Source organism: Rhinopithecus bieti, unplaced genomic scaffold (genome assembly GCF_001698545.2).
Source record: "Rhinopithecus bieti isolate Rb0 unplaced genomic scaffold, ASM169854v2 scaffold_14937, whole genome shotgun sequence".
NCBI classification, from domain to species: Eukaryota; Metazoa; Chordata; class Mammalia; order Primates; family Cercopithecidae; genus Rhinopithecus; species Rhinopithecus bieti.
The window spans coordinates 1,386,392-1,411,766 of NW_016808492.1; the positions used below are offsets into that span (position 1 = coordinate 1,386,392).

The window sequence follows — 25,375 nt, forward strand, 5'->3', positions numbered from 1 at the left end:
TTCTCACTCATAGGTGGGAACTGAACAATGAGATCACTTGGACTCGGGAAGGGGAACATCACACACTGGGGCCTATCATGGGGAGGGGGGAGGAGGGAAGGATTGCATTGGGAGTTATACCTGATGTAAATGACGAGTTGATGGGTGCTGACGAGTTGATGGGTGCAGCACACCAACATGCCACAAGTATACATATGTAACAAACCTGCACGTTATGCACATGTACTCTAGAACTTAAAGTATAATAACAAAAAAAAAAAAAAAAAGAAAATGTGTAGCCCTTTTCCATGAATTGCTAAGGACTTTAAGAAGTTGTGCCAGGCTCAGTGGGTCACGCCTGTAATCCCATCACTTTGGGAGGCTGAGGCGGGCAGATCATGAGGTCAGGAGATCGAGACCATCCTGGCTAACATGGTGAAACCCCATCTCCACTAAAAATACAAAAACAAAATTAGCCGGGAGTGGTGGCGGGCGCCTATAGTCCCAGCTACTGGGGAGGCCGAGGCAGGAGAATGGCGTGAACCTGGGAGGCGGAGCTTGCAGTGAGCCGAGATCGCGCCACTGCACTCCAGCCTGGGCGACAGAGCGAGACTCCGTCTCAAAAAAAAAAAAAAGAAGTTAACACCAGAGCATTAAACCAACACAGAACCCTTCTAATGTAGGGCCTGAGTGCTAGTGCATAGCATACATAATATACTGTTAATATGTTGGTAAAAAAAAAAAAAAAAAAAGCATTACACAGCTATAATTTGAGACACAGTGCTGAACAAGTCTTTGCTTTTGTTTTTAGTTTGTGTGCTTATTTGTCTTTTATCTTTTTAAATGCAAGTGTTCTCAGGAAACGTCGATAAGCTGCTGCTCATTGTGCCTGCCTTAGCCTTCCCCTCCCGCTTTCAAAAGTAGAATCTATGAGACATAGGCTTTCTTGAGGTGGTTTATTTTTGCAAGTTACCCCAGGGAACCAAAGAGGCATACTGTGGACAGTGAAATAGGAAAGGAAGAAATCCAAGGATGTTGTGATGGTTAATTTTATATGTCAACTTGACTGGGCTAAGGGATACCCAGATAGCTGATAAAATATTATTTCTAGGTTTGTTTGTGAAGGTGTTTCCAGAAGGATTAATATTTGAATCAGTAGATTGAATAAAGAAGATGCCCTCACCAATGCAGGTGGGTATCATTCAATCTGTTGAAGGCCTGAATAGACCAAAAAATGTGCAGGAAGAGTGAATTCCCTCTCCCTTCTTGACCTGGGATATTCATCTTCTACTGCCCTCAAACATTGGTCCCCCGGTTCTGAGGCCTTCAGACTCAGAGTATTACTTACGCCATTGTCTTCCCTGGTTCTCAAGTCTTCTGGTTTGTACTGGAACTACACCACCAGCTTTCCAGGGCTTCTGGCTTACAGAAGGAAGACTGGGGGACTTCTCAGTCTCCATAATCCCATAAGCCTATCTATATATCTAGATATAGATCTATATCTAGATAGATCTATATAGATATAGATCTATATAGATCTATCTAGATATCTAATATATCCTATTAGTTTTGTTTCTTTGGAGAAGCCAGTCTAACACAGTTGTGTTACTGAGACTGCCACTGTTATGGGAAACTGGGCTAGATCTCCCTGAAACCCTCTGAGGGGCAACAGAGAATGTGCCTCAAAATTGTACACCCCACCTAAGAGGTGGAAGGAGCTTTTATCCTCTGGGTCATGTTGCCCATTAGCCAAATATGGCCCTATAAGGGGTTAACTCCCTGGGCTTTCCATATTGCATGTGAGAGTGCCTGGATAAAGACTTCATGCAGTTGAAACTGGGCTCTGTCGGGGGGTGGGCAAACAGGCCCTGATACAGTGATCCCCCACCCAAGCTGGGGGTTACCAGCAGCACACCCAAATTGATTTCTAACTAAAGCTCTTTACTACTCCAAATACCTATTAACACCTTTCTGGACGGGGCTATACATGCAGCACAGTTTGGAACAAAGAAGAGCAACTATTATGGGAGTTAGATCTTCCTTTTCAAAGAAATCCCACCTTGAAAAGGGCAGATTAGGTATCTGAAAGACCAATGGAAAGATTAGGACATAGAGAATGAAAGCCTGACTCCAGCTGAAGGGCAGTTGTGTAATTGTTTCGAATGTCCTCCCACAGATAGAAACATGAGGAGATGGCCCCACCAACTGTGTTCTGTGCCAGCTCTCCGGGAACTCTTTAATGTATATCCAGAGAGTTTTAACAGGGGGGATATCACTTTTATGCTGTATAAGTCAGACATTTTTTGAAACGATTGCTCGATGAAACAGAAAATAACCTTTCTGCCTGCAAACTGGTAATAGTAAAAAGTTATAAGTGAACTTGGCTACAGCTAAAAATTACACAAAGAGAAACCAGTTCCTTGTTTAAGACAATTCTAAACACAAGCACTCTTGGTCTCCAAGACAGCTGGCAGTAATTTGCACAGACATATTGTGAATAAATGTCTTCTTACTATATTTGTTTAACTGTGACAGCAGACTCACAGAGCAATCTCAGCACTGAGAGGGGAAACTCCCTAAATATGTTTTGTGTAGGTGTTTCCACAGAAGTCATACAATTAACATAGAAATCAGGAAAACAAAACAATCTTTACATAACTAAGTTTACATTTCTACTTTTATTTAGGAACTCTATGTTTATGTTCATTTTCCATCCATAATTTGCTATAAAAATTGCTTTCAAGCATCTTCTCTAAAGCACTTTGCCCATTTTCCCATCAGTCAGGCAACACTGTTGATGATGTCTTGAGCCCTGAACTTGATAATGTGTCAGCAAGATGTTGATACATTTAGCAAAACACAAACATTTCTGTCTCCTAAGGAGGCTATAATTGAAATATCCAAATAACAACGTTTCCTGTACTGAAGAAACCATTTTTATTAGGTTTTTAAAGACCAGATTTATCTAAAGAGCAAATAAAATGCTTTGAAAAAATGCTTTTATCAAGATTTTCAAAATGTAATTGCTTTACTCTTAAATGTTTATTTGTAATTGGAAAACATGACTTTAAATATTTAGTTTTCCATCTGTTTTAAAATGTGAACACCCACAAAGGTTGTATGTTGCCAGTTTTCCCTATGCTCCTTTTTATTGCCACAGTACACTTCTGCTTATAAACCTGGTAATTTCACATAAAAATAGCTCAATAGCATGGGCCTACAAAGCAAGACTCCTTTAAAACTAGTGTATAAGTGTATTAAAAAACAGACCAAGGTATATTTAAATTTATTCTTAGATATGGGATTTCAATAAAAATTCCTTTATATCGATAAGGATATTATTTGCAGACCTCACATGAATTAAAGTTTTACTTGCAATATTACAGGCAAAGATCACACACAAAAAATTCAAACTTAGAGAGAAACCTGGAACTTCATGTTCTTTCTATTACATTTTATTTCTATATTTCATATTTTCTCTTTGCCACATCTATTTGTAATTCAATAAAATAAAACAAATATGTTAGAACTTTCTCTCTAAGTCTGGGTAACTTTCAACACAGCAAATCATAAAGTATCCAAGTCTCAGTTACCTGACCAACAAAATGAGGATATTGTACCAAACAACCACTGTCACCTTAAGCATTATAATTAAGTGTTGTCACTGTTTTTATTGTAGACCTTCTGGTGGAAAAGAGGCCTGGAAACCTTCCTGCATTGTCTTAGTTAACTGGCTTTATCCAGAGAAGAAACAAACTTCTCATATCTTCATAACAGGAGGCAGTTTTGCAACTTATAGTGAGGTGCCCACCAAAGTTAGGCTCCTACATTCCCACAGATACTGGGAAATAAGGGGTACTATCTTCCTTGATTATTACATTTCAAAGAGATGGCTCCCAGGTTCTTGAGAAAGACTTCACGGGGTCACAAAGTTGACAAAAGGTCTATCTAGTTTTCAAAAGAGTATCTACACATTTCAAAGAGAAGAGAAAGCACTTAGTACAAGTTTTCCAAAGTAAATGCTCTTTTAAAAAAAGTAGGAGTGGGGCATTTTCCTTATTTTCAACAGGGAAAGTTAAGCCTCTTATTTTTCTTTTCTTTTTTTTTTTTTTTTTTTTTTTTAAAAAAAGTTTTTTTTTTCTTTTTCTTTTTTTTGAGACAGAGTCTTATCTTGCTCTGTCGCCCAGGCTGGAGTGCAGTGGCACGATCTCGGCTCACTGCAACCTCCGCCTCCCGGGCTCAAGCAATTCTCCTGCCTCAGCTTCCTGAGTAGCTGGGATTAGAGGTCATGTACCACCAGGCCCAGCTAATTTTTTGTATTTTTAGTAGAGACAGAGTTTTACCATGTTGCCCAGGCTGGTCTCAAACTCCTGGCCTCAAGTGATCCACCCGCCTCAACCTTCCAAAGTGCTGTGATTATAGGTGTGAGCCACCGTGCCTGGCCTTATTTTCCATTTCTATTTGTCCTTAAAAGTAATTCTTAGTACAAGTTCTAGTTTTTTTCAGCGGTTTCCTAACTGGTATATAGATTTCAGTTTTGTTCTCAAAGTCACATCGTCATCACTTCCCACTCAGGGTCTTGCCATGTTTGTTTGCCTTGGGGTTTTTATGCTGCATGGCAAAACGCATCAGTTGGCAATTGCCATAGAAATGAGGGTAGCATGCTCATTTACTAAAAGACTGGGGAAAGGATTCACGGTTGGAGTGTCCCACGGGTAGTTGGAATCAGAGTCTGTAGAGTGTTCCAAGAGAAGGACAAAATCCCCTCCAAACTCAGAAAACCTTTTTCTAAAGGTTTTATAGAAGGAAACAAGAATGATTTTATTATTAAAGAACTTTGAACTAGAATGTAATAATTCACAGTACAGGCAATTGATTAAAGACATTGTAAAGATAGAAAGTAATCTTCCTCTTTTATATAGATTATAAATCTTCCTCTTTTATGTATAGTCCATTACACTAATGTTTCCAAGATAAAATTGCTGATTTTCTCATATCTCTATGACTTTGAAGTCAAGTGACAGCTGAAATTACACTTATAATCTCCTGGAGACGGAAGCTATGGCATTATCTTCCTCCATCATTACATTTCAGCCATGTGGCTTTCAGGTACTTGAGGGAACAATCCTAAATTGTGAGACTGGCAAGAGGCTTATTTAGAATTTTACTTTCTACAAGAAGGTGAAAGAACTGGGGGTGGGGGTGATGCATAGTACACTAGGGAGTTTGGGCATGCACTTTCACGTAAGAGCTCACGCCCAGTGGAAGCAGTGGACACTCATGCCTTTGAAGGATTCTGTGAGCTTGGAAAATGTGCATATCAAAGGTGACCAGTGAAGGCTTGAAACCATTGTGCTCTTTCCCAATTGTTTTGTATAATTTAAGAGTCTCACTATCATTGGATAATGCTAGATAAAAGGAGGAAACTTTTCATACATGACACAGATTGAATTTCTTATGAACTAGGAATGGGAAAAAAGTAACTCAACTCAGAGTTACTATTCTTAAAAGCAGTAATATGTGACGCTTTTACATCAAATGTGGTAGAATAAAATTCAGAACTATATTTAATTATTGCCTCTTTTATACCAGTTACTGTTCCATGTAAGCATGACTGAGAAGATCTTTGCCATGATGGAAATCATAATGTGGTAGGAAAAAATCACACAAATACGCAGATGATTGTAATAAAGGAGGATAAATTATAAAGAGAGAAGTACAGGAAGTTATGGATGTTGCTTAAAACCCATATTTGGGGTGTTAAGGAACGTTTACAGATATGGAAAAGTTTAAACTGAGACCCAGAAGATGGGTGGGAATTACTATGTGTATGTACAATATCCTAAGGGGTACCATTCAATATTGATTTAAAGCAGTGACCTTGACCGAATGCGGTGGCTCATGCCTGTAATACCAGCACTTTGTGGGGGCTGAAGTGGGTGGATCACTTGAGCTCAGGAGGAGTTGGGGACCAGCCTGGGCAGCATAGCAAAACCTCATCTCTATAAAAAATACAAAAATTGCAGGGCATGGTGGTGTGCACCCATGGTCCCAGCTACTCAGGAGGCTGAGACAGGAGGATCACTTGAGCCCAGGAGGTTGAGAATGCAGTGAGCCATGTTCACACCACGACACTGCAGCCTTGGCAACAGAGCAAGACCCTGTCTCAAATAAATAAACAAAAAGTAGTGACCTCCAAGTAAAAAAAAATCCAATTCTCTAAATATGTTTTTACACAAGTGAGACAGTCTGCGCTATATCTTAGAAATATTTCAATGTAAAATAGTTAAGCTTCAAAGCAGAAAATTTTCATTATCTGGAAAATACTTTTATTCATGATATCTCATTTCTTTAGCGGTGTCAGATAAAATGTTCTTTTGTTTCATGAACTTTAGATTTGATTGATAAAAAGGTTAGAAAATTACTTGATCAAAATGTCTATACTTTTCCTTCAAAAGGAGCTCACTGAGTAATTAACAGGTGCAGAGAGAAATCATGATGTTACCTACCTGCAGTGATTGATGCTTCCCAATGTCACACAGTAACACAATTATGAGAATGCTTTGACATCTGCTGTAACAATTGACCGCACTGAGGATGCTGCCTGCTAAGGACACCTGTTACCTATGACTGCTCTCCCATTAGGGACTGGACCACGACTACTCTTTCTGAACACACCTGTTTAAAGGTAGATTACATGTTCCTACAATACATCTTCTGTTGTCTACCTCAAAGGGGTGACCTAATGACAGTCTCCAAAAAATTCACATAAGCGAATACAATTTTTTTTTTTTTTTTGGAGACACTCTTGCTTTGTCACCCAGGCTGGAGTATAATGGCACAATCTCGGCTCACTAGTAGCCTCAACCTTCCAGGTGTAAGTGATTCTCCCACCTTAACCTCTTGAGTAGCTGAGATTACAGATATGTGCCACCACACCCAGCTAATTTTTGTATTTTTAATAGAGATGGGGTTTCGCAATGCTGTGCTGGCTGGTTTTGAACTCCTGACCTTACGTGATCCACCTGCCTTGGCCTCCCGAAGTGCTGGTTTTACAAGTGTGAGCCACCGTGCCCAGCCACAATTTTCTACTGAGAAATCTTTTTAAAAATCAAGGTGAAATTTTACCTTTGTAATCTCAACACTTTGGAAGGCTGAAGAGGGAGGATCACTTGAGGCCAGGAATTCACGACTAGCCTAGGCAACATCACAAGACCCCGTCTCTACTATTAAATTTAAAAATCAGCTGAGCCTGATGGCCCCCACCTGTAGTTAGTCCTAGCTGCTCGGGAGGCTGAGGTCGGAGGATCACTTGTGTCCGGGAATTCAAGGCTGCAGTGAGCTACGATCACACCACTGCACTCCAGCTTAAGTGAAAGAGCGAGACCGGAAAGAGAAAGAGGAAAGGGCATATGAATAAATCCCTGCATTTTTAAATCATGAAAACTTCTTAGTGGCTATTTTTTAATAGCTCAGTTCATAGATACATAATTGGTATATTTCAGTACTTTATTAAATGAAATAAATATTTCCCACAGAAGATACTTGATGAAAGGAGAATGCTTTTCTTTTTTCCATTTAGAATAATAGTAAATTCAATTAAAATGTATTTAATTCATTGACTGGAAGTTAGGCAAAGTATGATTAGTTTACAGGATACTGTAAATATATGATAAGTGGCAGATAATGGTAATCAGGAGGTTCTTTAGTTGAGCTTTTTAAAGTTAAATATTAATATGTGTTGACACTGCACATCACATGGAAATTAATCCTTAAGTTGGAAATTTAGGTATAATTGCAACTAATCATTTTAATTGTGTAATTGCCTACACAACTGGACAAAATGGACTGCTTGCTACAGCTGTGTCACCGATAACTTTGTAATTATATCTAAGTGTCTTGAGGAACAAAATAATCCACCAACACTGTATTATCCACTAATAGAACTATAAAGCAATGAAGTTACAGGCAATACAGGCCCATGCAAATATGCTAAAATGTTATGGTCCTCTAAAATCTCCAGGCTGGCTATCAGGATTTTTATCTCATTCCAAATAAAAATAGCCTTATCTCTTTTCAGATTATAAAATAATAAATGTTCGATTTTAAAACGTCCATACAAGACAGAAATGTAAAAGGAATAAACAGGAAATCAGCTTCAATGTCTCCACCCAAAAAAATCACACTGCTAATATTTCTTTTCATATCTGCCACACTTTTTACCATCTATACAGATTTTCTTACAAAAACTGAATCACTTTTAAACAATGTCGTTCATCTTGCTCCTTTTACTTATTAAAATACTTTGGAATCTGTACATATAATCTATCTTCTTTAATGCATATATATTTTTTCAATGTATATATTTTCCTTATTTAACCATTCCATTTTAAAAATAAATTTAGTTTCTATGTTTCTTTTTTTGCTATTAGTATTATAAGAAGCACTTTGACAAAAATTCTTATACCACTTTATTTATATTTCTGGGCCAAAGAGGATTTATAACTTAAAGGCTTTGGTCAAATATTTGTAAATTTTCCTCTAAAGTAGTCATCAATTTCCTGTTTCATTAATAATAGATGAAACAGACTGTTTCTTGTTACTTTCACCAACACTGGTTCTTATCAACATTTTAAACTTTTGTCACTCTAGTTTGATTTTCTAAGGTCTAGGGTGGAATACCAAAGAGGGGACATCAGGGGTAATATAGACGTTCATGTTCTTGATTGTAATGCTATTTCATAGGTACATACCTATGCCAAAACTCAGAAATTATATACTTCCAATACATGCAGTTTATTCCATGTGGACATGGCACTCATTTCTGGGGCTAGGGCAAGCCTAATTCAGCCCAAACCGAGCTTCAGTGTCCTGGCTTTTAAATTACTGATGACTCAGCATTGGCTTCCCCATAATCCTGTTTCTCACCTATAATCCAGAGAAAAGGGGATAGGAGAAAGTGATATTAGTACTGCCATCAAAGTAAGGAAGCTTATCCCAAAGCAGGGGAATGTGAAATATAAGCAAAGGCCAGGTTTAGGGAGACAGGCACAGAGCAGGGGACATACTGATCTTCACTGGGTCCCTAAAAGGCCAGCTAACGTGACAGCACCAACTACAAGCTCCAGTTCAGAAATAAGTTTAGAAATAGACCTTGGATACATACGTGGAAACAAAAGAAACAAAAGGCAAAGCTGTTCACGAAAGCAAGGGTTACAGGCCTAAAGAGATCCAGAGCACGAAGTGGAAGTAGCACAGAATGATGAGCGTCCTGGGCTCCCTGCTGGGCTTGAAGAAATACAAGAGCTGTGGGAAATACTTCAGTGGGAGATTTACTGCTCTCATTGGGGGGTGCCTGCTGTTTAGAAAGAGTAGAAGCTATGTTCCTAAACAGGTTGCACTCAACTTAGCATGCATTTTGGAATGCCTCTATCAAGTAAGACTCTAAAGGAAATGTAATAGGCTTTAAAAATGCAGAATATTGCTGAAAAGACAGACTAAAATTTTGTAAGTTTTGATAAAAGATACGAGTGTTTTAGATGACATTCAACATTCTCAAAAACAATGAAGCAGTTTACATAGGTGGTGAATTTTTTTCAGGTGATCCAAGAAAGTGTCATGATTAACCTCCTCATGGGTGACCATGCTATCACCAACAGACCTTGAACTTCACAAGAGATACATTTTACATAATTGAAATGAATTTGGGGGCAATTTAGCAAAGTGAAACTAATGACTCTTTCTCTTCTATTTTTTTTTTTTTTTGTATCAATGTCTTCACCTACCCCTACTAAACAAAACAAAACAAAACAAAAACGGATGAAACTCAGCCACATTATTTTTTCTCAATTTTTTAAATCAAATAAATGCTTACTTGCCATTAGCTGATACATATTAGGTAGTCAATGCAATCATGCCCATTTGTTATACTCAGTTCAAGGCAATGAAACATTGATGCTTTGGCATTATCTCTTTGTAATATCAAAGTGTGACAGTGTGACTTTACAGAGTTTTGTGAACAGTCACAGAGTATCAGGTAGAGGTTGATCAACCATGGGGTGCTAGGTTGAATATTATGTTGGGGAGTGTCTATGAGGGTGTTTCCAGATAAGGTTTGAATCAGTGGACTCAGTAAAGAAAATTGTCCTCCCCAGTGTAGGGAGGCATCACCCAATCCACTGAGGGCTTGAATAGAACAAAGAGGTACAAGAAGGAAGAATTTACCCCTATTGCTTCCTGCTTGCCTGGCTGAGCTGAGGCATCAGTCTTCTCCTGCCCTTTGACTGGGATTTATGCCACTAACTCCCTCTGGTTCTCAGACCTTCAAACTCGACTGGAATTACACCACTGGCTTTCCTAGCTCTCCTGCTTTGCAGATGGTAGACTGTGGGACTTCTCCACCTCCATAATTATATGAGCGCATATCTTATGTTAAATCTCTCTCCAGATAGATGTACAGTACATATCCCATTAGTTCTATTTATCTGGAAAAGCCAGACTAATACATGGTCTGTTTGAATGCAAATTCCATTCTCTTGAGAGTCATTTATTCATTCAACAAGTATTTATTAAGGGTCTAGGCACTGGGAATACAACAGTAAATAAAGTTCTTGCCTACAAGGAATATATATTCTGGTGGAATTGTATCTTAAGTGTGCTATTATATTGTATCCTAGACAAACAATTCTATCCCTACCACTTGGAAATAGCTGAGTGTCACCATTTTCATAGGAAGCACCAAAAACTGGAAAGTTTAACAGCATAAGCACTAGAGCCTGATGGAGCAATTAAGTTTTTATTTTGGTTCTGGGCACATCTCATGTTTGTGATTATCTTGTTTTCATTGGAATCCAAAGGGTAAATCTGATATCAGCCTGTGAAATGGGGATTTTCCTTCTCAGATTATTTTTTCTTCCCCTGGAAGAAGGGTAGGCTATATTGATATTCAGGGTTCAGAATACACTTTAGTTTAAAATGTATTCTGTCAGATTGAAATAGCAGAGCAAACCTACTTAAACCCTCCTTCCTCCAGATGATATGGAGGAAGAAATCAATCAATGAAGAGTAAGCAGTCACTTCTCACATATTCTCATACACTGTGAATGCTCAAGGGACAGTTGCTCAGTGGAGGGCTCCTCAAGAAGGCTGAGGCCCAATCTAGAGTGAAACTTGGAAACTTCCACCTGCCCCAACAGAATCTGATTAACTGAAAATAAGGGTCTTAGAAAGGAAGCGGTGCCCTGCAGGGGCCATCAGGTCCTGCTCACTGCCAGCACTATTTGTGCAAGACAGGAAAGTCCAGATCAAGACGGTCCCAGGGATGAGTGGCCAGCAGGTGAAGTTTCTCACTTCTCAGCCTCCTCCTCTGTTTCTCTCTCTCTCTCTTTCTCTCTCTCTCTCTCTTCCCTGTAGTCTGGCATTCAGAATACATAATCTGTGGAAATATGCACTTGGATAAATGAAGGAGCTTGTCTATGAATTAAGTCAGCCCAAAAGCCATTCTGCAATATCTCACAAATGCCAATATTTCCTCTCTCACCATTCAACTCACAAGTGTATTGTAAAACTTTAATAAAACAATTTAGTCTTAAATGGTCTAACACAGACTATGTTGCCTAATATAAATATCACTTCAATGTTTTAAGAAAATATCAGTTACAGTTAGTTAATCTATACAAATGGAAATGTCTGAACATAACATAGCATGGCACAGGTATGTTATAATTTCTAGGTTAATCAGATATGATTTCTACATTGTAGACAATGCTTAACCATCACTCAAGTGCCACCAGTGATAGGGATAAAAGGAAAAAAAAGCAATACAAGAATTCCTGATCTACATTCTGGTTATTCAACCTCTCAATTATAAACATGAGCTAAAACTGCAAAGAACAAGATGGTTGAATAGGTGGAACTGCCTTTACACAGTTTTAAAAAAAATCACCTTTTGACTAGCTAACCACAACCTCTTTTCTCATTTATTAATATTAACCACCACAATTCCTTAACCTTGTGCAACTATTCTCACAGAATAAATACATGTATAAGAATAAAATTACAATAATTACATTCATAATACAATCACAGCAGTAATTACGCACAATTTATTTGGGAATATGGAAAGCAGTTTTGAAAAGAAATATTTTTAAACAGCTCAAATTCATTTCTGAAAATGAATCAAATGTTTAGAAGACATTTCATTGAGCAAGAAAGACCAACAGAGCTCCAACACGATGGTGCTCTTTAATAACGATTTTTAACCACCCAAGGGTATAATTCTCATTGTTTCATTTAATCCTCTCTATGATTTAAGTAGCTAATTTTGCTCTTCACCAGATTTATTGCCATAAGATACACTCCTTTCATTTTACATCACGTTTTGATTTAACCAAGGAAATTACTGGTAAAGGATTTAACCTGGATAAAATATGCTTTTGAGGGGCATTTCTGGAGACAGCGTTCAGTTTAAAACAAAGTAAACACACCCAATTTACTGTTGCCAATCAATGAGCTAACCTTAAAATAGTTTTTAAATAAAGTTTGAAACTGTAATAAAGCAATGTGATGTGTTTAAATAGCTTGTGAGATCACAATTCTTCTCATGATTCCTAAAAATCCCTCTTTTAATGTTTAATACATTGTGTGCTTTAGTTGCTCTGTAATTGTAAAGAGCATATATGCTTAATTCCACTTAATTCCCAAGTTTCTTGAAGAAGTTTATTCACATAGAACATCTCTCTCTATTATAGATCAGGGACTGTTAAAGATATTCATTCAGTAATGTAATGTTAATAGATTACAAAAATCACATTGCTCTCTTATAAACACCCTTATAAACAATGACTTTTCCTTCTAAGTTTTAAAAATATGAAAACTTAAAAGCTCCAAGGCCATAGCCATTCACTCTTAATCATGTGGCTTCTGAGAAATTTCCAACTGACCCTTTGAGAAGAGTTTAAGTAAATTTACTCACTAATTTTACACAGTCAGTGTTTTGGGGGAAGCTGCAGAGTTTTCAGCTCCAGTCAAATTCCCAACCTAGTCATTTCTGAAAATGCCCCTTGCTTACCCAAGCTTTCCAAAAACAAACCTCTGTCCTAAAAGACATGGATTTGAGGTATGATCACATAAAGAAGCGATAGAGAATGTTTTCCATATGAGGCATTTCATAAAGAAAAGTGTTACATTTCCAAAGAGTAGACAGAACAATGTTTGTCACCTACATTTAAAATTTTTCTTCTAATTCCAGATTCATACTATTTGATAAATTTCCTGTATTTTTTCTCTCTCACTGCCTTCATATGCCCATGCAAAGGAAAATCACAAGACCTTACTCTTCATTAGGACTCACGGGTCATATCAATCTAAATCTGATTAACTCATACTGGGAATTACCAAAATACAATTTCAATTTACAGAGAAAGATTAAAAGGTACATTTGGCATTTGTACTGCAAGTCAGTAGTGGGTGAAGGGCTATCAGTTTCAGAGTGTTATTCTTTATTTTGTAAGCTTATATAAGTTTTAAAGGGCTTATGAAGTGAGTTTTCTAGCCAAGAAATTAGAGAACTAATCAATCCCTAGACATTCCCCACTAGAAAAGCTTATGAGTCCCTGCTGCCAGGCCCTTCAGCTTAATGAACCCACAAATATACATGTCACAAAACACAGAAGCAGAAGTGGTTTGCTTGAGAGAATCAAAGTAGAACGTTTTAAAGGATGTAGCTAAAGGAGACCCAAAATCTAAGCATTTCCTTGTCTTCTGTCTCTTTCGCAAACCCCATATCCAATCCATGAATAAGTCCTGTCAGCTCTTTATGTTCAAAAATTATCTAGGCCACCTCGTTTTTCTTCAGGTTTATGGCGGCTAGGACCCTGTGGACAAATCCCAAAAACAGCCATGAGCAAGGCTTTCATCACTGCTCAGTAATGTGGGGCTCTCAGCGTGGTCACACTCAGCCTTGACCAAACCCACCTCACATCTGAATTTCCTTGCAAATGTCCTTCCAGGGTATTATAATTTTTGTCAGTGGTATGCTGTGTGGTGGAAAGCAAACTGTCTGTTGAGCACTGAGTGCTTTATGGTCCCTCCATTTGGTCCCTAGAATCTGGCCACCCTGAATATCAATAAGCCTACCTCAGAGAATGCAGAGGTTGTCAAGTAAACCCTGGGGCTGCTAGAGGTTCATGTGAGGACTAGGAAGTTTCTAGTGAGTGAATATGACTCCCCAGCTATCAACACCATTGCCTGCACTCCACTGCAACTCAACAAGTAGCTCCTGGACCATTCTTATCACCAGGCCTTCTTAACACCAACCCTTCGTTTCTTACCTGCATCCATCAATCTCAATTCTGGACTGCCTTGAGGAAGTTGTAACTGCAAGAATATGGCCTGATGGGTGCTAACATGTTTGCAGAGAGCTCGCCTAAGAAGGAGATCCCATGGAAAAAGAAGAATCATCAGGAGAGGGAAAGCAGAAGGCTGAAGCTCAGAAGAAGGAAGAGAAGAAGGTAGGACTTCACTAGACTGGTCTGGAGGAGAAGTTGCATAAATGTGAATAGAAATGCTGCTGAGCCCACGGCTAAGGACACCTTTGTTCACTTCCCAAGAATACTTTTATATTGGATGAGTGTTGGTGCAAAATCTCCCATGAAAGCACCCTTTCTACGGTGCTATCATATTTCCAAGAGTGTTTAGTTGGGATGACTAGTATTTGTGGTGTGATGAACATAGCATACCCAGCACTCACCCTGACCCTGATGAGCTAACCTAATCACTGGGATGCTGGACAGTGGTTGAACAAACTGAGGCCAAGGCCTTCAGTAGTGTCTTCCTCTTTAGAATCAACTTTATTTTTGGACTCTGGGCCAGAAAATTGCCTTCCAACTGAGTCCAAGTTGGAAGATGTGCTGTGAGTAAAGTAATTGGCATGGTGGTAACTGAATCCTAAAAGGAAGTGTCTTTTGAAAGTGTCTTCCAGAATGTAGGCAGAGTCTTCAATTAGGGCAAGATCATCAAGTCAACATCTTTTGCCATCACCTAGTGTACTTACTCACTAAAGGAAACCAAACACTGACAATCTCCAGAATTTGACCACTTTTCTCCATTACCATGGCTACCACTCTAGTACAAACCACCATCTTTTTCACCTCCACTAATATAATAGCTTCCTAACTAACCTTCCTGCCTCCACATCTGTCCATTGTAGTCTGTTTGCACAAGTCACCCAAGTTTTATATTTTTAAAAATATATATCAGACTATTTTATTCCCCTGCTGAAAATACTTCAAAGGTGTTCCATGACACCTAGACAAAATCCAAATTTTCTATACAAGGGAATGTATTTAAGCAAAACCCTGACAGAGTGGTTAAGGCCCTCCTTGCTCCTCACTGTGTCTCCCAGGTGACAACTCCTCTACTTTCTTATAAAAAACTAAAAAAAACCCTGCTCCTCTCAGGGTCACTGTTTCTACTGACTTCTTAATTGCTGCTATCCCCTACAGACCTCTTCATTACTCTCTTTCTTTTGACAAAGACTTTGGCATCTGGCTCATGGTCTTCCTCTTCAGCTCAAGCCCTGCCATCACCAGGAAGGACTCCAGTGCTAGTGCCCATCTTAACCCCTGGTCTCTGAGATTTCAGGCTCCTTATGTCCGGTTATTTTCTAGGAACTTTTGAACTCGATTACCTCCAAAATCAGTTATTCAAATATCCCACAAATTCTCTCTTTTCAGCTGGCTAAAGTATTCCAACTTAAACCCCACTGAGATTTCTATTTTGTTAAGCAGTCTTCTTGCTTCCAAACTATTTTTTCAGTACTTTCTTCCTTAGCCATCTTTTACTCCATGACCTACAATTCAAGTAGGTTTTAAACACTTTAAATTTGCTTGTCCTCTTGTTACTACAACTTCTATTCTTCATATAGAAAAAGTCACAGAATAAAATGGAATGATTCCACTTTAAACTCATGTTTACCAACCCTAAGAGGCTTCCAGCATTACCTGGCATTCCAATTAATGATGCACTGTTCAAGTCACTCTCTCCCTCTCCAAAGTGGCTTCAATTCTCCTTCACTCCTCGAAACTCCAATCCTCTTGCTCCCCATACAATATCAGCATACGACTCCTAAATATTATTTGCATAAAATGTTAAAATTTAAAAGTTCATAGAATGTCAAAAATGTACATTTTTCAATTAAAAAAATAGAAAGTAAGTGTAGTAATCACAAGCCCGTAGAGAGAAGATAGTCAAGTGACTAGCTGTATCGGACAGAAGGAAGAAACAAATTCAAAGAAAATGCATAATACATAGAAAGTAATTTACCATGGCACAAATAAATCCAAATATTTTGGTAACTTTACAAATACAAATAGATGGATTGGGGCAAGGGGAGGGATAGCATTAGGACGAATACCTAATGCATGTGGGGCTTAAAACCTAGACGACAGGTTGATCGGTGCAGCAAACCACCATAGCACATGTATACTTATGTAACAAACCTTCACATTCTGCACATGTATGTCAGAACTTAAAATAATAAAAAAAAAAGACTAAAATTTCATTTAAATGACAGAGACTTCAGATTAGAATTTTTAAAATAAAATCTAGCTATTTGCAGTTTGTGAGATATACCTAAACCATAACGACACAGACAAGTTGAAAGTAAAGTGATGAAAAAATGTATACCAGGCAAATAATAAACAAAAAAGGTGGTACATTTACTTCCATATCATTCAAAATCAACCTTAAGGCAAAAATAATCACTGAGGATAGAGTCAGTACATGATAAAAGAACAATTCTCCAGGAGTATATAGCATATTTAAATTACAAAAAAGAAAAATTGACAGAACTACAAACGGGTATTTGAGAACTCTGGAATTATGGTGGGAAAACTTTAATACATTTATCTTAATAATAATAAACACATACAGCATTCAATACCATTAACATTTGTCAGGTACTACTCTAGGCTCTTTGCATAATAATTCATTTACCCCAACTCAGCATCTCCACTTGGATGTCTAAATAGACTCTCAATCTTAACACACCCAAAATCAAACTTCTAATTTTTATCATCATAATTTGCCCCACTCATAGTCTTTCCCATCTCAAGTGATACTCTCTTGTTCCAGTTGCCCTAGCCAAATACAGTGGAGTGTTCCTTATTCCTCACTTTCTCTCATACACCAAATCCAATAGGTCAGGAAGTCCTGTTGACTCTATCTTCAAAGTATACCAATCACCTCTCACCCCGACCTCTGCTACCCTCGAGCCCAAACCATTATCATCTTCTTCCTATATTGTTTCAGTAGCTTCATAACTGGTCTCCATGATTCTACACTTTCCTCCATACCATCCTGTTCTCAACACAGACATTGGGGTGATTCTTTTAGAATGTATGCCAGTTCAAATATTTGCTCAGATACCTCTGACTTCTCCTTTTACTTCGAGTGACTGTCAAAAGCTTACATGTCTTACAAGGCACTATGAACGTAATGACTTACAAGGCATTATGCATGTGGCTCCCTCTCACCTATCAGACCACTTACCCTACTGTTCACTCCCTTGCTCACACCTTTCCAAAACATGGTTGAATTTTACATTATGCCAACCATAGTCTGGTCCTGTGACTTTTGCACTGGCTCTTTCCTCTGCCCACAAGACTCTTGCTCCAGATATCAGCATGACTAGCTTCCTCAATTTCTCCAGGTTTCTATTTAGATGCCGTCAGTTCGATGAGGCTTAGCATGGCCACCCTATTTAAAATTAGAACCTGACTCCTGCCCGAACTTCAATCCTTCCACCCAAGATAGTCTAAGCATTAGGAGAGAGGCGATTTTTGCATACACCATTCACTTATATATCACATGTGCCAAAAGCAAAACTGGCACAGAATAGGCAGTCAGTGAATATTTGTTAAATTAGTACATGAATGAGCAATTCATTTTTCGATTCAATTTTGAGCAAAAACAAAAAATCACTAGCAGTATATTACTTTATTTAGCATATCAGTATTACAGATGAGGAAACAGGCACAAATAGGCTAAGTAACTTGCCCAAGTTTACACAGCTAGAGAGTGCTAGAACAGGGATTTTCTTTTATTTCCCCGACATGCACATTTTTTAGACTCCTGTACTGTACTGACACTCAGTTATTGCTCCTCAACCATTGAGAAATCAAGCAAACAATAGCAACAAAAAGAGTGTGAGTAGAATATTTGAGTAACAAAGTAAGCAAACGAGACATGTATACAAATTCATTCCTAACAGAGAAAATTCATATTTTTAAGCGTATATAACATATTTCCAAAAATAAACCATGTTACAGATCAAAGAAAATTTAACATCAAAGACTCAACATAATACAGAACACATTATTTTACTCAAATGCAATAAAATTAGAAGTTAATAAATTAAACACAGTGTATTAGTCTGTTTTCATGCTGCTGATAAAGACATACTCAAGACTGCAAATAAAAAGAGGTTTAATTGGACTTACAGTTCCATATGGCTGGGAAAGCCTCAGAATCATGGCTGGAGGTAAAAGGCACTTCTTACATGGCGGCAGCAAGAGAAAACGAGGAAGATGCAAAAACAGAAACCCCTGATAAAATCACAGATCTCATGAGACTTTTTCACTACCATGAGAACAGTATGGGGAAACCACCCCATGATTCAAATTATGTCTCACTGGGTCCCTCCCACAATATGTGGAAAATATGAGAGTACAATTCAAGATGAGATTTGGGTGGAGACACAGAGCCAAACCATACCAGATAAAGATAATACAGAGATGGAACCTAAAAACCATACTTCTAAATACTTCATGCATTAAAAAGCCATCATAGAAATTTGGATCAGAAAGAAACATAGGCTGGGCATAGTGGCTCATGCCTGTAATCCCAACACTTTGGGAGACTGAGGCAGGAGGATCACCTGAGGTCAGGAGTTTGAGACAGCCTGGCCAAAATGGTGAAACTCTGTTTCTACTAAAAATACAAAAATTAGCCAGGCATGATATGTACGCCTGTAATCCCAGCTACTCTGGAGGCTGAGGCAGGAGAATTGCTTGAACCCAGGAGGCGGAGGTTGAAGTGAGCTGAGATCACGCCAGTGCACTCCAGCCTGGGTGACAGGGCAAGATAAGACTCTGTCTCAAAAAAGAAAACAAAAAGAAAAAAAGAAAACAAAAAGAAAAGAAAAAAAAAGTAAAGTAAAAAGCACTAGATATATAAATTTCCAGGTGTAGTAACATTTGCTTCTTTTAATGTCTTAAATTTAAATGTAGGTTAGAAAACAAGAAAGACCACAAATATGTGATCTATTTGTTCTCAAGAATCTGAAAACATAATTTACAGCAAATATAAAAATGTAAAAGCAAGAAATAAAAATTAGAGCACAAAATAAAGAAAACAAAAATAAATATGATTCCCAAAACCTGGAGCTACTTCTTTGAAAAGACTGTAAAATACCCAAGTCACTGGCAGTACTGATCAAGAAAATGAGACAGTAAAAATAAACAGTATCATGTATAAAATAAGGCATAATAACAGAGATAATAAAGATTTCATAATATGAAAATATGATAACTCTATGCCAAAAAGTTTTTAAACTTGGACAAAATTGATCAAATGTATGGGAAATACGAATTATGTAAAGTGACACAAGAAGAAATATAAAGCTTTAAGAGATTTATAACCATTAAAAAATTGGAGTCAATGGTTTAAAATCTACCCACAAAATCAAAAGAGAAAAAAAACTTTCTGCAAGCAGAAAACCTTATATCGTATATATATTCTTCAAAACTATCAACAAACTATATATAATCTCTAATCCCAACAATTTTCAAGAACAGAAAATAAAGAACACTTCCCTAACTCATTGTATGACGCTGATACGATCTTGATGCAAAATCTGAGCAAGAACAGTACAAAAAGCAAAAGGAAATCTAGAGGCCAATCTCACTTATAACCAAAAATACAAATATTCTAAAAAAAATACTAGAAAACCAAATCAAGGATTTTGTGTATATAATATATGAGTAATCTAAGTAGGGATTTCCCAGAAGTATGGGAGGTTTACCATTACAAGACAGATTAATGCACTTCACTTAAACATGAACAGAGGCATTTATCTTTACTCCTTCCTTCTACATTACTAAAATGACCAAATGGTTATTTTTTAAGCTATTAATCCAGAAGGCAAACAGAAAAAGAGAGCAGATGACAGGAGGTAACAAAGAGGCTCACTCCATGCCCAAATCCCTACAGTGAAGCCACCTCTGGGTGTGTCCCAACCACACACTCACAGAGCATCCAGGAAGCCTGGTCAGGCCCCACTCTCAGGTAGAAACAGCCTTAACAACAAACAAAATCCTGGCATTTGTGACAACACGGATGAACCCAGAGGACATTATGTTAAGGGAAATAAGTAATGCACAGAAAGATAAATACTACATGGCCTCACTTATTTGTGGAATCCAAAAAAGTTAAACTCATTGAAACAGACAGTAGAGTGGTTGTAATTTTCCATTATGGGGATGGCAGGTGGAGGGGTAGATTGAGGAGATGTTGGTCAGACGCAAAATTTCAGTTCAGAGGAATCAGTCTAGGAGATTTATTGTACAAGATCTATTGTACCACATTGTGACTATAGTTAATAACAATGTATTGCATACTTGAAAATCACTGAGATACATTTTAAGTTTTCTCACCACAAAAACACGATAAATATGTGAAGTAATACATATTTTAAATAGCTCTTTTAGTCAATCCACAATGTAGACATATTTTAAACATCATATATATATATTTTGTCAATTAAAAAACAAAATATTTTGAAAATTTTCAGAAAGAGTTGAAACTGTTTCAAAATAAATAGGTTTTTAAATGAAAAAAAGAGATAACTCTATATTACATTAAACTCTAATAACATTTTCAGGAAATGAAAATCTCAAACAATATATCTCATTTGCACCCTTCCCCAGGGGCTACAATATTTAGATAGTATCTAAACATGAAAATATTTTAGGCATCATAGTAGTAGAGGCATATCATTCAGAAATACGGAGGTAAATGCCTGAAGGGGAGGGGGGAAGCAGCTCAAATGTTCGAGGTTTGTCAGTCTTGCTACTGGTGAGCAGGATTTGGAATGGAAATGGTGGCACAAAGAACATAGATTTGGGAGGATAAGCCTCGCAGTACAATTTTGCTTTTTAAACACTGTACCTTTATTCCTTTAATAATAATAAAGGTTCACCTTTTAAAAGGCAACATAAATAATCACATTAACAATTTAAAGAACCACCATATATTATTCTCTCTATGTACAGAAAAAGCATTTAATAAAATTCAACATCCAGTCACGTTAAAATGTCCTAGAAAAACAAGATTATAAGATAACTTTCTTAACTTGATAAAACACTGACATGGTTTGGATCTGTGTCCCCACCACATCTCATGTTGAACTGTAATCCCCAGTATTGGAGGTGGGGCCCGATGGGAGGTGACTGGATTGTGAGGGTGGTCTCATGAATACTTTAGCACCATCCCCTTGGTGCTGTTCTCCTGGTAGAGTTCTCAGGAGATCTGTTCATTTAAAAGTGTATAGCACCTCCCTCTTCTCTGCCTCCTGCTCTGGCCATGTGAAGTGCTTGCTATCGCTCTGCCTTCTGCTCATGATTGTAAATTTCTCCCCAGAAGCCAAGCAGATGCCAGCATCATGTTACCTATACAGCCTGTGGAACCATGAGTCAATTAAAACTCTTTTTTAAAAATATATTATCCAGTCTTAGGTATTTCTTTACAGTATTGCAAGAACAGACTAATACAAAGACATTTACCATGAACCTACAACAAATATCATCATATTAATAAAATATTATTGAGCATTTACTGTCAGGCAATAACAACCCTTTGAGATACATTTATTATACTCATTGGCATATGAGTATACTGAGGCATAGAAACATGCGTTAACTTAGCCAACGGTTGCATAAGGAGTAAGTGGCCAAGCCAGGATTTAAATTCAGGTTGTCTAGATCCACCATCCACACTGTTAAGGGCTAAACTATACCATCTTTCATATCGAAGGAAAGTTAGAGTCACATGCTTTGATGTCACAAAAAAAGCAAGGATGCCCGATTTCGCAGCTTCTACTTAACATTACGAAGCTCCTATAGGGCGTGGCATAAAAATAAAAATAAAAGTATAAAGATTTAAATGGAAAACACAGGCTGAGGGCAGTGGCTCATGCCTGTAATCTCAACATTTTGGAAGACTGAGGCAGGAGGACTGCTTGAGCCTAGGAATTCAAGACCAGCTTGGGCAACATAGGGAGACTCTGTTTCTGCAAAAATAAAAATAAAAAATAAAAAATAAACTGGATGTGGTGGTGTGCCCAGGTAGTGTTATCTACCAGGGACCCTGTCTCTATTCAAAAAAAAAAAAAGGAATAAAAACAGAACTACCATTATCTTCAGATATGATTGTCTACATAGAAATTGAAGATAATCTACAAAACATTACAACTAATAAGAAAGTTCTAAAATGGGTGTTAAATATAAAATCAATATAAAATTCAATTCATCTTTCTATCCATCAGTGACAATCAGAAACATAATTTTATAATATACCATAACCAAGAGAAATAAGATCTATAATTTATCTGTTAGTAAATCCAAGAAAAAGGATGTAAGATCATTACAAAGACATTTATAAAGCTTCATTGAGAGCTATGGAGTTGTATAAATAAATGAAGCTATGCAATGTTCATAAACAGGAAGAATTAATATTTTAAAGATGCAAATTCACCCCCATATTGATCTCTAACTTCAACACAATAACAATCAAAACTCTCCCAGAAACTGTTATGAAGCTTGATACACTAATCCTATAACCATATTATATACATATATTTAATAAAAGTTTAAAAGTCTGCATGGTAATGATAGACATCAACTATAGGAATGATGAAGGCTTCAGTTAAAATTGTAACATTTCCTTCCTTAAGAAAAAGGTTAGCAATCTGAGGCAAATATGGCAAAATGTTAATGTATGTTAAATCTGTGTAGCTAGTACATGAGCTTTTATTATAACATTTTCTGAACTTCTCTCATTTTGAAATTTTGCCTAATTTAAGCATTTTCAGAAGGAAAGTCAGTGATGTTGAGTGCTGCTGTGAGACTGTTAAATCATCCTTTAGATTTGCTATTATAGACATCACAGTTGACTTTAGCAGGAGCTGATGATGTGAGATGAAGGGGCCAGAACATGACCGAATTGGGTTGAGAAATCAGTACCATAAGTAAATGGAGACAGTGAATATAGATTAGGTCATTAAAAAGCCTATGGGGTTTTTTTTTTAACTAATTCAACAAAAATGAATTGAAAGTTGTGTTTATGGCACATAAAGCTTTGTAAAACCATCTCTGTTCTCAAAGAGCTAACATTTTAGTGAGGCTGTTTTATCAGTCATCTTCTCACCTTTCGGTGGCATGTCTACTCTGAAGGCTCTGTGGTATCGTGGTGTGGGAGAGGGGTCTGGCCTGCAATGGTCCTGCACTGGCAGCAGGAGCCATGCTCTCTGGTTGCTGCCTTCAGTCCCACTGACATCCTTGGGACATTTGTGATTCTAGTGCATTTCCAGTCCCATGGCTTATGCTGCCATCCACAGCTGAAACTTTTTATCACAACCACAAAGCACTTCGTCATCTTCTAGTCTTCTTTCAGTCCTTCATCATTTCCCAGGATGTGGTAGGACTCTGGGCAACTTTTAGGTGCTTTTTAATGTCATGGTAGAGCTTAGTAAACTTGGAGAGAGTGCTACATCAACCTAAAATGGCTTTCTTTCCATGTTACTGCTGCCTGGAGAGTCAGCCAGGGTGGGTGGAGATGAAGAGGTCCCAGGTCTCCTTCCAATGAGCACTCACCTGCACCAACTTGTCTTGCTTTTTGTTCCAAATATCCACTGTCCTTAACTCAAGGAACCTACTTTAGGCAAGAGAGAGGAGCAGCAGCGAGTCTCTCTTTTTCCATTTAGTTCTGTATTCCACCAAGATTAAGGTTGTTGAACTTCAGAGCTAAAAATCATTTCTTCTATTCCTCTAGTTCCTTCTCCCTACCATCATCAATATTTTATTATTAAAATGTTCAAACATACAGAAAAGTTGAAAGAATTTTCCAGTGGACACCCACATACTTACCATCTGGCTTCTACATTTAACATTTTGTCCAACTCTCTTTATCATATATCTATCCTCCATCAGCCTGCCATTGTTTTTTAATGCATTTCAAAATAAAATTGCAGAGATCAGTACACTTCACCCCTAAACTTGCAGCATGCACATCATTAACTAGAGCTTAATAATTATTTATAGTTATTTTGGGCAAAATTTTTATGTAGTAAAATCGCAAATATTAATGCACTATACAGTGAGTTTTGACAAATACACTTACTGGGTAACTACATCCCCTGCTCATCCCCTGAAACAGTTTCCTCGTACCCATTCATAGTCAAAACTTGCCCCCTTGCCAGATCATTTTTAAGAAGGGTCTAGAAAGTTCCTCTCCTGGAATTTTCCATCAACTAGAAACATGATCCCTTCTCTACCATAATCTCCCTTCTCATGAGTCCTGAGCACTTCTAGTGGAGACAGATGGCTGCAAATGAAATTCTATGATTCCTGCAGAGAGCAGGGTAGTAACCATGGCTCCTTCAGAAATTTCCTTTCCACCCTCCCCAACTAATCCTTTGGCTTATTTTCAATCTGTCCCAGACCCAAAGGCTTATAGATTTTCTCACCCATATACCATTGCATACAAAATTTCATGTGAAGAGGTGAAAAGCCCACACTGTAAAAGGGAGTCTCCCTTGACTTCCTCAAGCTACACCATATCTGCAGAATATATAAATGTACAGCACATTTCTTAATAATGTACTTTGATTAGAAATTTTTGTTTGTGGCCCACTCTCTGTCCCTAGGTAAATCGATAACCAAATCATCCACATTAGTGTTTATGTTACAGGATCTTTGAGGTGTCACTTTTTTGGTCAGAATCTTGTGGCTCGTGGTGTCTTTGCCCAAGTTCTGCTCAGGCCTGCTGGGCTAGTTCTGCCCACTCGTCCTGGCAGGCTACACTCGACTCATGCTACCAGCCCGGATCCCATGTGTCCAAGGAAGTCCGTGAGTCAGGCATGGAGCAGCAAGGGGTGTGTGAGTGTGAGGTCTGGCCACTGCGCAGTCAGATATGCCGGCTGCTGCCGCGGGGCAGTCAGCTCCAGGTCCTGGCATGGGTGCCAGTTCTCTGAAAGGTTGTGGCTGGACCAGATGCCCCACAAGCAGCTTCCCTAGCTGGCACTGGGGAATGTGGTGGCACCTGAAAGCTTGGAGATGCC

General features: G+C 37.9%; 1 pseudogene; it reads right to left on the reverse strand.

Moving 5' to 3' along the window:
• Positions 1 to 23,558, reverse strand: part of LOC108538592 (40S ribosomal protein S7 pseudogene) — a 119,572-nt pseudogene extending 96,014 nt beyond the window's left edge.
• Between the last annotated feature and the right edge of the window lie 1,817 nt (positions 23,559 to 25,375).